This window comes from Martes martes (assembly GCF_963455335.1).
Source record: "Martes martes genome assembly, chromosome: 12".
NCBI classification, from domain to species: Eukaryota; Metazoa; Chordata; class Mammalia; order Carnivora; family Mustelidae; genus Martes; species Martes martes.
Window position 1 is genome coordinate 13,284,570 of NC_137900.1, and position 13,550 is coordinate 13,298,119.

The window sequence follows — 13,550 nt, forward strand, 5'->3', positions numbered from 1 at the left end:
GGGAGAGATGGTGGGTGTGATGGTGAAGTAGCATAAGGGAGAGCTCTGTGGTGATGGTCTAATTTCATATCCTGATTACAGCAAAGTTGCATGAATCCACACATGATAAAAGGGCATAAAACTATGCCATTGTATAGTACAGAGGCGCCTAGATTGCTCAATCTTGATTTTGGCTTGGGTCATGATCTGGGGCATGAGATCGAGCCCTGCTTTGGACTCTATGCTCAGTGTGGAGTCTGCTTAAAAGATTCTGTCCCTCTGCCCTCCCTCTCTCTCTCAAATAAGCAAAAAATCTAAAAAAAAAAAAAAAAGAATTATGCCATTGTATAGTACCAATGTCACTTTCCTGACTTTGTTATTGCCCTATATTATACTATAGTTACGTGAGATCGTGAGATGTAATTACTGGGGAAGACTGGATGAAGGCTACAGGAGACCTTGACTTCATTGTTTCTACTATTTTTGCAAGCTTCTGTGAATTTATAATTATTTTAAAATAAAAGTTTAAAAGAGCATATGTTAAAAATTTTAAATCTGCCATAAGCTCATGTTTCAGAAACCAAAAAGTATAAAGCAGTGTACAATGAAAAAACATCTCCATTTTTGTCCTTAAAATCCATCAGCTCAGTATCTGTGTCAGTCTGGGATCTAGCACGAACTAGATGGTAAGCTCAAGTGATGTAGCCGAGAACATTCTGATGGAGGGACTATTTACAGAGTTTTGTGCATGGTTAAGGAAAACCAACTCAGGATGATCAAGGACGCCAGGGCTAGCAGAAGCAGGGATGTCGGGGAGACATGTGGTCGCTACGGTTCAAGGTGCAAAGGGTAAGGAACAGTTAGTGAAACTAGAGAGGGTTTTAGGCAAGTGCTGTCCACTAGTAGCTATTGCTGGAAAATAAAGAGCACCCATTACACTCTTCTGCCTTCTCTTCTCCTGTTCTACCTCCCTGTTGCCAAATCCAGCCCAAAGGGAGAGGGAGGGCATCCCTAAAGCATAACATTCAGCCTACTGGGCACGAGTTGGGGGGGAAGGTTGAAGATTAGAGGTAGAGGAACAACATGAAGAACATCCAGCGTAGTATTCTTCCAGATCTTTTTTATTTGCCCACAAAGGTTGTAGATTCTTATTCTTTTCCCTTTTATATACAGGAGGTATTGTATTGTTGTTATATATAACATAATAGATATAATTATATAATACTATTATGTTATACACATTGTTCTGCACCATGCTTTCTCCCTCACTCACTATATCTTTTTTTTTTTTTTTAAAGATTTTATTTATTTATTTGACAGACAGAGATTACAAGTAGGCAGAGAGGCAGGCAGAGAGAGAGGAGGAAGCAGGCTCCCTGCTGAGCAGAAAGCCCGATGCGGGGCTCGATCCCAGGACCCAGGGATCATGACCTGAGCCGAAGGCAGAGGATTTTACCACTGAGCCACCCAGGCGCCCCCCTCACTCACTATATCTTACAGACATTTTCAAATTGCTTCAAAAATAATTCCCCATTTATCTTTGCAACTGCATGGTGTTCTATTATGCAGTCATATTATCATAATGGTCCCTGATGTTTGATGTTTGTGTCCAGTGTTTTGCTGTCGCAATAATACAATGAATAACTCTGTATACACATGTCATTTTAAAGGTATGTACTTACAGGTGCAGGATAAATGCCCAGAAATGGGCTTGCTAGATGAAAGGAATTGCCATTAGTAATCTCGATAGTGACACGCAGCTCTCCCCTGGGCTTGTGTCCATTTAAACTCTCACCAATAGAGGAAAAAATACTATCTCAGGATAGTTTTAATTTGTAGTTCTTTCAGTAAGAGTGAGGTTACACAACTCTTCATTAATTTACAGTCATTTGTACTTTCTTTTCTGTGAACAGTTTGTTCATATTCTTTGCCGTTTTTTAAACCTGTGTGTTGGTTTTTGTTTTTGTTTTTGTTTTTTTTCCTAGGAGCTCTTTAAATATTAGGGAGATTAGCTCTGTTCTGTGATGTTAATTGTAAAGATTTCTTTCAGAGTGTAATATATCATTTATTTCTAGCATGGTTGATGCTGTTTATTTATTTATTTATTTATGATTTTATTTATTTATTTGACAGAGAGAAAGATTACAAGCTGGGGGGAGCGGCAGGCAGAGGGAGAGGGAGAAGCAGGCTTCCAGCTGAATAAGGAGCCTGACGTGGGGCTCCATCCCAGGACCATGGGATCATGACCTGAGCTGAAGGCAGAGGCTTAATGGACTGAGCCACCCAGGTGCCCCTGGTGTCATTTATTTTTGACTTTACTTATAATCTCCCTTCACTACCCTCCCACACACATGCAGAAGCTTTCCTTTGTTTTTGTTTTTTTTAATGTAGTGAAATTTACCAATTAGCCAATTTTTTAAATGACTACTAAACATAGTAAGGTTTTCATCACTTCAGAGTTATAAAAAAGTTCCCATGTGTTCTCTTTTTAGAACTTGATATTTTACATTTAAATCTTGATTCGCTTGGAATTTTCTTAGAGTAAGGTAAAAGATACGGTTCCAACTTAATTTCCAGATTTCAATCTCTCCTGCCTCCTCCACACTTGAGGGCCTTTGAACTCCTGTCTGATCATCAGTGGGGTGGGGGTGTGGTTTCAGCTTTAGCCAGAAGTATTTCTCAGGTGATCAAGTTTAGTCCTCTTAGATTAAGGCTGGCTTCTTTTTGTTTTGTTTTTGTTCTTGTTTTTTTAAAAGATTTGATTTTATTTTTTAATTTTAATTAATTTATTTTAGAAATATTTTATTTATTTATTTGTTGGGGTGGAGACACAAGCAGGGGGAGCCAGAGGCAGAGGGAGAAGCAGGCTCCCCACTGAGCAAGGAACCTGATGCGGAACTCGATCTCAGGAACCTGGGATCATCACCTGAACTGAAGGCAGACGCTTAATCGACTGAGCCACCCAGGTGTTCCTAAAAGATTTTATTTTATCTTTATTATTTATTTATTTTTCAAAATTTTATTTATTTATTTGACAGAGAGAGACGCAGCGAGAGAGGGAACACAGATGGGGGAGTGGAAGAGGGAGACGCAAAAGCCTGATGTGGGGCTGGATCCCAGGAGCCTGAGATCATGACCTGAGCCGAAGGCAGACACCCAATGACTGAGCCACCCAGGCGTTCCTAAAAGATTTTATTTTTAAGAAATCTCTGTACCCAACGCTGGGCTCAAATTTACAGTCCCCTGGTTAAGAGTCTCAGGATCTACCCACTGAGCTGGCCAGGCACCCGCTCACTCTTCTTTTGGACCTGACACCTCATCCCTTAACCTTATGGAGAATTTTTTCCTGGATAATCTGACTCAGCTTGTGATTTTTTTTGTTTTATTTTGTTTTGACCAGAAGCATGAACAACTGCGATGCTTAGGGAGCACCACTTGCTTCCTGAGCTCTCCTTAGCTTGCAAGCACCGTTAGATACCCTCACTGGTCATGTTGCCTTTCTAGGATTTGTAGTTGAGACTGGTTAGAGAGAAAGTCATAGTGGGGTTTGGGGGGTGTGGCAGTGGCCCTAACTGCCTTAGAAGAGGTTTCACAGTTTTGGGTGACCTCTCGGTTTGTCTCTGACTCTCCATGATGGATGGGAATGTGAGACTAGAGGAAGCTGGTCTGACACCTCCTTCCTGCTCATACCCCTGTACACAGAGCAGGGGTTTGCCGCTGGCCTCTGTGCTGACTGATCTGTGACCATTTGCTGCCGGTTGTTAAATATGTTTAATATCCACCCCCTACTCCCCCCCCCCCCATCTCCAGCAGAGGCTTTGTTCTACTTCTCTTGGCTCTGGAATTTAGTTTCAGAGGTCATAATTTGAACCAGCCAGTGATGGTTTCTCAATCACGTGATATTTACTGATAATTAGGATCTGCCCTACCTGATGATGGATATTTTTGTTTTGACGTCCTGTTGGGACTTTCTGTCTTTTTGTAATTGTGTCTTCGTGGACATTTTAAAGGTGAACCAGAGGGATGATTCAGTCAAGAGTTCTTAAACCAGGAAGAACTTAACCAGGAAGAACTTAGAAGCAGGTTTTAGAGCCAACCCTGGTTCTAAACTCTGGAAATTGTATCTATTTTTTGGTTTGACTTGACTAGAAGTTGGTGTGCTAATAACACTCACTGCTTACCCACATTATAAATGGTATAACGATTTAATGGATTTTTATATTTTTGAGTTCAGAAACAATGGCCATAGGAGAACCAAATACTGGAAAGTGTCATCTGCCTGAGCTTGTGATCTCTTAAAGCTGTGGGTGTCACTGGGGGCGGGGGGATGGGGGTGGCGATCAGGATCACCGGGAGCTCAAGGTCCAGAGGCCTTGAGGCCTCCTCTTATAGCTCCCAGTCTGGCCCTCCTGGCCTGTGTGTGGCTACTTGAGAAAATGGGATAGATGTTTGACAAGGGACAAAGGAAGACTTGTCTGCTTAACCTACTTACTGATGTTAACCCAACGTCATCTGATAGGGTCCCTCCCTTTGCTCTCGGTGTTTCAGCCATACCAGCCTTTGCTTTCCCTCAAACACGTTAAACTCATTCCCACTTTAGGAACTTTGTATTAATGACTCCTGTGCCAGGACGCCGTGCTCTAGCTCTTTGCCTCCCCAGCCCCCTCTTCATCTTCAGGTTTCAGCGTAGAGAATCTTCCCTCACCACCTTATCTAGATGTCCTTCCCCACAAACCCTACATTCATCATGCCATGTTCTTTCTTTTTCTAGCAGTCTTCAAAATCTGTAATTCGCTCATTTACTGACCCTGTCTTTGACCATAGTCTCTCACTTACTCTAGGCTCCACGAGGGCAGGGAGCTGGTTCCCCACGATACCGCAGGTCCCCGGCGTGGTGTCTGGCACTGGTGGGCCAGTGAATGGATGAACTCCCCAGCAAAGACATACTGTGACCCTTTTGGAAACTGAATGGTAGCAATTATGAGGAAGATAGGGCATATGATTCATGTTTTAATTTAAAACATCTTTAAGCAGATTACTTTGGTAATACCAGTGTACGTGACAGGAGGCAATTTATCTCAGGCCAGTGAGGGAAATGGAGTCTTATTAAATATGTGGAGGAGAGAAACTCAGTGTGAGATTCCCCCTAGTCCTCTCACCTCACCAGGGCTCTCTTTTATATGCTATATTGTTGTTTTACTTCTCGTGATTTTTATTTTTTTGAGAGAGAGGGAACAGGAAGGGAGAGCCAAGAAAAAATCTTAAGCAGGCTCCACACCCAGCCTGGAGCCCAATGCAGGTCTTGATCTCACCACCAGGAGACCATGACCTGAGCAGAAATCAAGAAGCAGATGCTTAACTGAATTAACTGTCCAGGCGCCCCACATTTCATGATCTTTGAAATAAACTTTAGTGAATTGCTAATGTTTTCCTGCCTTAAAAAGAAAAAAGTGAGGGGCCCCTGAGTGGCTTGGTAGAACATGCAACTCTTGATTTTGGGATTGTGAGTTTGAGCTCCACGTTGAGTATAGAGATTACTGAAAAAAATAAAATCCTAAAAAAAAAAAAATTAAAAAAGAGAATCCAATTTATTCACTAATTTATAGCTAGAAATAGAAGGTTCTGGGGCTCGCAGGTACTCTTGACAGAGGTACTAGAAAAACAATTCCAAGAATCTTAAAATTAAAGAGTTTCTGAACTGGATGCATTCTTAGAGAGCATTTGGTTTAACTCTGCTTTTTTGGGAGACTAAATCATAGAGTGGAAAGAGACCCTGGTGCATAGACTGCCCCTTAGGATCCTATGTGACCGTCGGCAGATAATTTAATCTAATGGATCACTTTATTTAAAATTTTTTTTTCTGTTTTTTCATTTGTTTGTTGTTTTTTTGTTTTGGTAAACGCTACACCTAATATGGGGCTTCAATTCATGACCCCAAGATCGAGAGTCACATGCTCTCCCTAGCTGAGCTAGCCTCGTGCCCCTAATGGATCCCTTTGGGTCATTTTATTTTTTAAGAATTTATTTATTTGCGGGGCACCTGGGTGGCTCAGTGGGTTAAAGCCTCTGCCTTCGGCTCTGGTCATGATCCCAGGGTCCTGGGATCGAGCTCCACATTAGGCTCAGCCGGGAGCCTGCTTCCCTTCCTCTCTCTCTGCCTGCCTTTCTACCTACTTGTGATCTCTGTAAAATGAATAAATAAAATCTTAAAAAAAAGAAGAAGAATTTATTTATTTGCTTTGGAAACATCATGGGGTAGGGAGGGATGGAGGGAGAGGGAGAGAGAGAATCTCCAGCTGACTCTCTGCTGAGCATAAGCCTGACATGGGACTGGATCTCGAGACCCTGAGATCATGACCCGAGCTGAAATCAAGAGTTGGATGCTTAACGGAGCCACCCAGGTGCCCCCCACTTTAGATCATTTAATCTCAGGATCACTTACCTCAACTGTAAACAAGAATCAAATTTATAAACTGTTAGGGGTTAAATGGGGTAAATGATAAAGTGTCTAACACATCAGAGGGCCCCAGTAAATGGCAGCTAATCAACAATATTTACAGACGAGACAGCTAAGAAATGAAAAAAAAAAAAGTGAAATAGAATGTAACTGGTTTATTAACATTGAATCTGGTATCATAGAGCAGTGTTTCCCAACTACTGGTTCTCAACTATGGCACCTGGGGAGATTTAGCAAACCCTGATGCTGATGCCCCATCCGAGAGTAATTAGGTCAGAGTCTCCGGAGTTGGGATCCAGGAATCGGTATTCTTTTTAAGCTTCACCTGCCATTCCAATGTGCGGCTGTGTTTGTTGCACTGATTTAAAGTACAAATTTCCAGACTCAGTACCAAACCTGCTGTATTAATTTGTAGGGCTCTTGGGACAAAATACCATGACTGGGTGGCTTAAACAGAAATGTATTGTCTCACAGATGCGGCATCTCGAAGTCCAAAAGCAAGGTGTTGGCAGGATTGGTTCCTTCTGAGAGCTGTAGGGGGAGGCTGTGTTCCAGGCCTTTCTCCTTTGCTTGTAGATGATTGTCTTCTAAGTCTTCACATCATCTCCCCTCCATGTGTGTGTCCGTATCCAGATTTCCCTTTGCATAAGGACACTAGTTATTGGGTTAGCCCCCCACCAATGACTTCATTTTAAGTTGATTACCTCTAAGGGACCCTATCTCCAAATAAAGTCACATCCTGGGGACTAGGGGTCAGGTCTCCAACATAGGAATTTGTGGAGGCAGCGTGGGGGTGGGAAATAACACCCATCAAATCAAAATCTCCCAGGGAAGGCCTGGGAAACCTGTTTAGCAATGAGCAAAGTCTGGGGAACATGGGTCTAGGGCAGAAGAAAACACTAGAAATGCGAGCAGGAGCCAGGTGGGCTAAGGACCAAAACCGTTAGGGACTCAGCCCCTGACGAGCATAAACTCAGGCCGGTTGGGTGTTGTCATTCAGGACTGAGGGGTACAGCATGCGTGGTCTTTAATGCCCTGTTTTTGTTTGTTTGTTTGTTTTTTATGAAAGGCTGAAAACCTGGGTTTTTATTTAAAAATTTTCAGTAGGGGCGCCTGGGTGGCTCAGTGGGTTAAACCTCTGCCTTCAGATCAGGTCATGATCCCAGGGGCCTGGGATTGAGCCCTGCATCGGGCTCTCTGCTCAGCAGGGAGCCTGCTTCCTCCTCTCTCTGCCTGCCTCTCTGCCTATTCGTGATCTCTCTCTCTCTGTCAAATAAGTAAATAAAATCTTTTTAAAAAATTAAATTAAATTAAAGTTTTCAGTAAGTATAGCACTCTGGAGTTCAAACAAAGTATGTCTCTAGCGGCACCTGGGTGGCTCATTGATTTAAAACCTCTGCCTTCGGATCAGGTCATGATCCCAGGGTCCTGGGATTGAACCCCATGTAGGGCTCCCTGCTCAGTGGGGAGTCTGGTTCTCCCTCTGCAACTCCCCCTGATTGTGCTCTCTCACCCACACACACTCTCTCTCTCAAATAAATAAAATAAATAAATAAACCATAAACAAAACCCCCCAAAGCCAAAATATGTCTCTAAGCTTGATTCAGCCAGTATTTTGCATATCTTTGGGTTCAAAAGCATTGGGTTTTTCTACTGGGCTTAAAAGCCATTGCTGGCCACTGCTTAGTGTGGGAGGAGAGGGCGTGGGGATTACGGGGAGGAAGGGGAGATGGGCCAATTTGGTCCAGTTATTCTGTGATGATCGCCACGAGTAGATCTTTTCATTGATTAAGTCAGGTGGTCAACACTCACCTTTGGAGAATTATCTGGGTATTAGTAGCCGAGCTAACATGACTATGTTAAGTCATGACTGTGGGCTTCCAGTGTCTTCAGAGAGGACTGCTCTTTTCTTGGGCTGCTGTGTTTTGGACTGTGGTTTCTCTCCTCTTACCTCTGTGTCCCCCTCCCTCCAGTGTTTTTAGTCTGATTATCTGTGTCCCCTTTTCTTTTGTCTCGGGGGCTGTTAGAAATTGGTTCTTTAAAAAAATACTCCTTTCTACGATTACAACAGCATTTCAGACAGGATGGTAGATAGGTACATGCTCTCATTCCATCGTTTTTGAAAAAAAAAAAAAAAGAAATGTAAAAAAATATAATGAACTGCAATGTGCACAGAGTGGTTTAACACATGAAATGCTTCTAGTATCCTTGATGTTGCTGCGTACACCCCAGAAGCTCCCAGAAGGAGCCATTGTTCTGAGTTCGTGTTCTGCCATCTTCATGCGCTTCTTTATAATCCTCTCCTATGTCTGCACATCCCTAAACTATACCCACATGCACATACACACACATGTGTCATATAGTTTATGTATATGTGTGTATAGTGTGGGTATAATATATATCATCATAAATGTATTATATATTACATTATTATTATACTATAAATACATATTATCATTGTGCCTGGTTTTATACTATATAGAAATGGCACAATATTGTACACATCTTTCTGTAACTTACTGTTTTTCCTGTTTTCATTCCTTTTCACTGCTTTTGGAGTGTTCCATTTTATGAGAATGCCACAATTCATTGCTTCAAAATTTTATCAATCTAGTGAACTTCTATAACCTAACTAATAACATTTTTTGCCTTACATTCTATGTTCTATATACTATAGTACAGTATATTCTATATACTATAGCTATAACAGCTTTTATTTTTGTTTGTGTTTGCCTATATATTCATATATCTAGTTTCAATTTTATTACTATCGGTTTTTCTGTGTCCTTATTTATTTGTTTACTTATTTATTTTTTAAGATTTTATTTGAGAGTAAGAAAGAGAGAGAGACAGGTAGCGAGAAAGAGCAGGAGTGGGGAGGAGAGGGAGAAGCAGGCTGCCTGCTTAGCAAGGAGCCCAGTGCAGGGTTTGATCCCAGGATCCTGAGATCATGACTTGAGTAAAGGCAGAGCCACCCAGGTGCCCCTCTCTGTGTTCTTATGTCTTGGGTTTTTCTCTTCCATAAAGGATAGGATTAGATTTTTAAGTTTCCCAGTCTGACAATCTCAGTTTTTGTTTTGTTTTGTTTTTAAATTTTTTAGGTAGGCTCCACACCCAGCATGGAAGCAAGGAGCCCAGCACAGGGCTTGAGCTCACTCACGATCCTGAGATCAAGACCTGAGCTAAGATCAAGATCAGATATTTAACCGACTGAGTCACCCAAGCATGCCAATCTCGGTTTTTTAACAGGTAAATTGGATTCATTTATATTTTTTGTGACTCCTGATATATTCAAATTTATTTCTAACTTCCCCTTTGTTTTCTCATCCTGATTTTTCTATATTCCGTCTTTTTTCCATTATTGCTTTCTTCTGAATTTATTTATTTATTTCTAACCCCCCCATTTTTTTTGAGAGAGAGAGCAAGAGAGTGTGTGCAGGGAGTGGGGCAGAAGAAGAGGGAGAGAGAGAGAATCTTAAGCAGGCTCCACACTCAGCGAGGAGCCCAATTTGGAGCTTGATCTCATGACCCTGAGATCATGACCTGAGCCAAAATCAAGAGTCAGATGCTTAACCAACTGAGCTACCCAGGTGCCCCACTTCTGAATTTATTTTTAATAAATATCTTTACTTTTTAAAAAAATAGTTAAAAAAATTTTTAAAATAAAGCTTACTTTATTTCGCTTTGCAATTTACATACTCATTTCTTTTTCTTTTCTTTTTAAAAAATATTTTATTCTTAAGTAATCTCCACATTCAGTGTGGGGCTTGAACTCACAATCCTCAGATCAAGAATTGCATCTTCTGGGGCGCCTGGGTGGCTCAGTGGGTTAAAGCCTCTGCCTTCAGCTCAGGTCATGATCCCAGAGTCCTGGGATCGAGCCCTGCATGGGGCTCTCTGCTCCGCAGGGAGCCTGCTTCCCTTCCCCTCTCTCTGCCTGCCTCTCTGCCTACTTGTGATCGCTCTCTGTCAAACAAATAAATAAAATCTTAAAAAAAAAAAAAAAAAAAAAGAATTGCATCTTCTACCAACTGAGCCTGCCAGGTGCCCCTCATTTCTTTTTCTTTAATGAGTAGACTTAATTATTTTTTCAGACAGTCAGGTTTACAGAGAAACTTTTGGTATATCTTACTACTCAAAATATGGTTCATGAGCCAGTAGCATCAGGAATCACTTGAGAACTTGTTAGAAATGCAGAATCTCAGGCCCTACCCCCGACCTACTGATTCAGAATCTGCATTTGAACAAGATCTCCATTTGAATCATTTGTCCATTAAGTGAGAGAAGCAGTGGTTTAATGATACCTGTCTCCTATATTTAACATATATTAATATTTTGCCATAATTCCTTTATATATTTTCTTACATATTTATTTTTTTTAATTTTTTTATTTTAATAAACATATAATGTATTTTTATCCCCAGGGGTATTTTCTTACATATTTAAAAGTAAATTGTAGGAAGTATGATATTTATACTTTGAATAATTTCATAAGGAGCTCTTAAAATAAGGACATTTCTACATATTCATAAAAACATCTTTTTTTAAAGATTTTTTTAAAAAGATATTTATTTATTTGACAGACAGAGATCACAAGTAGGCAGAGAGGCAGGCAGAGAGAGGAAGGGAAGCAGGCTCCCTGCTGAGCAGAGAGCCTGATGTGGGGCTCAATCCCACGACCCTGAGTTCATGACCTGAGCCGAAGGCAGAGGCTCCAACCCACTGAGCCACCCAGGTGCCCCTTTTTAAAGATTTTTTAAAAATTTATTTATTTTAGAGAGTGAGAGAGAACACACGTGTAAGCGTGCGGAGGAGTGAAGAGAGAGGGACAAGCAGACTCTGTGTTGAGCATGGAGCCTGGTGCAGGGCTCAGTCTCAGGACCCTGAGATCATGACCTGAGCCAAAACCAAGACTTGGACGCTTAACTGAGCCACGCTGGTGCTCCAAACCATTATCATACTTAACAACATTAGCTGTTATTTGCTAGTATCACTTAGTACCTAGTTAGTATTCTTTCTGGTTAGGGCTATTGGGTTACTCTTTTTTTTTTTTTTTTTAAAGATTTATTTATTTATTTATTTGACGGACAGAGATCACAAGTAGGCAGAGAGGCAGGCAGAGAGAGAGGAGGAAGCAGGCTCCCTGCTGAGCAGAGAGCCCGATGCGGGGCTCGATCCCAGGACCCTGGGATCATGACCCGAGCCGAAGGCAGAGGCTTTAACCCACTGAGCCACCCAGGCGCCCCTATTGGGTTACTCTTAATTGTAGTTCTTTCTTCAAGATAGTATGAAGGTTTAATTATTTCCTTTTAACCCTTAAAATCTTAATATGCATACTTAACAAAATCTTAGGTAGTATTTCTACCCTTGGGTAACATCAGTTCAGTGTCTGCCTTCAGCTCAGGTCATGATCCCAGGGTCCTAGGGATCAAATCCCACATTGGGTTCCCTGCTCAGCAGGGAGCCCGTTTCTCCCTCTGCCTGTTACCTTCCCCTCCTTGTGCTCTCTCTCTGATAAGTAAATAACATCTTAAAAAAAAAAAATCTCTGTTCTTTTCCCCCAAATTCAAAGACCTTGGACTTTGCCTCACATACTATTTTTATCAGGGTTTCCATTCTATCTTTTTTTGTTTTTCCTTCAAATTAGACTTTATTATTACTGATTTATATAGTCAGTCTCTGTATGTTATATATGTTTGTGTGTGTATATATGTGTGTATATTTATATATATAGAGAGTAATCTCTCTACCTAGCATGGGTAGAGAGGTGCCCCTCTTACTTGTTTATATTTACTGGCACGTTAGCCGATTTCTTTATCCCCTCCCCCCCATTAACTTCTGTCTCCTGTGATTATTTTCCATCTTTAAGAATGTCTTTTAGCGTTTCCCTAGTGAGGGAGTCTTTTGGTGGTAAGCAATCTTAGTTTTACTAAGGAGGAAGCATTTCACTGAGTATATGGTTGTGGTTGAGCGTTGTTGTCCTTGGTGCCCCCAGACCATCCCAAAGGGCTGGTCTCCCACCTCTCACTCATTTTGTGACTTCCTCTCTAGGGTCTCTCTTTTGTGTGTCCTGTGCTGCTTTCTCTGTTGTGATTATTTTTGTTATGACTCCTTTATTTTGTGGAGGACACTCTAAGTGGCATCTTAAATAAGGGGCACGTGCGGTTAATTTTTGGAGCCCTTGCATGTCTATAAATGTTTTTGCCTTCACATGCGATTTATAACTCGATATGGAATTTGGCAGGATGGTTCCTTGAACATTTTAAGTAATTGTCCTAACACCTTTCAGGATTGCTGTTCAGAATTCAGTGTCCTTTTGAGTCCCCATCCTTTTGTTTGGTTTTCCTCTCTGACAGTGAGGCATTAAATCCTTAATTTATGTTGTTCCTCCAAAATTTTATTACAATATGCTGGGGGGTCTTTTTCACTTATTTATATCAGGTAAACCCTTTCAACTTGAAAACTATGTTTTTCTGTTCTGGATTTTTTTTTTATATCAATTCTTTGATAATTTTATTCCTTTTGTTTTATCTGTTCACTTTTTCTGGAACTGCTATGAGTTACTTGATAGGTATCTTTGATTTTTTTTTCTCTTGGTCTATTGTCTTTTCTCCCTTATTTTCTTTATCTTTTATAGTTCTACAGTTTATAGTTCTCTTGTAGTTCTATAGTTTACTTAATCTTGTAGTCCAACCCTTCTGTTGAATTTTTAAGAACTCTGATTTTTCCGGATGCCTGGGTGGCTCAGTTGGTTGGACAACTGCCTTTGGCTCAGGTCATGAATCCGGAGTCCCAGGATCGAGTCCCACATCGGGCTCCCAGCTCCATGGGGAGTCTGCTTCTCCCTCTGACCTTCTCCTTTCTCACGCTCTCTCTCACTGCCTCTCTCTCAAATAAATAAATAAAATCTTTAAAAAAAAAAAAAAGAACTCTGATTTTTCAAGAACTTTTTTTTTAAAAAAGATTTTATTTATTTGACAGACAGAGATCACAAGTAGGCAGAGAGGCAGGCAGAGAGAGGAAGGGAAGCAGGCTCCCTGCTGAGCACTGAGCCACCCGGGCGCCCCTGATTTTTCAAGAACTTTTAAAATTTTTATTCCTTTCTCATAGCACC

General features: G+C 41.2%; 1 protein-coding gene across 3 annotated transcripts in view; it reads left to right on the plus strand.

The window, feature by feature from the left end:
- LOC308353221 (uncharacterized protein C9orf85 homolog) overlaps nt 1-13,550 on the plus strand; it is a 131,098-nt gene that overhangs the window by 89,919 nt on the left and 27,629 nt on the right. For all 3 annotated transcript variants that reach the window (XR_013967762.1, XR_013967763.1, XR_013967764.1), the window contains exon 3: nt 9,538-9,685. The gene's annotated coding sequence lies outside the window, so the exon portion shown is untranslated. The remainder of the gene's footprint in view (nt 1-9,537; nt 9,686-13,550) is intronic.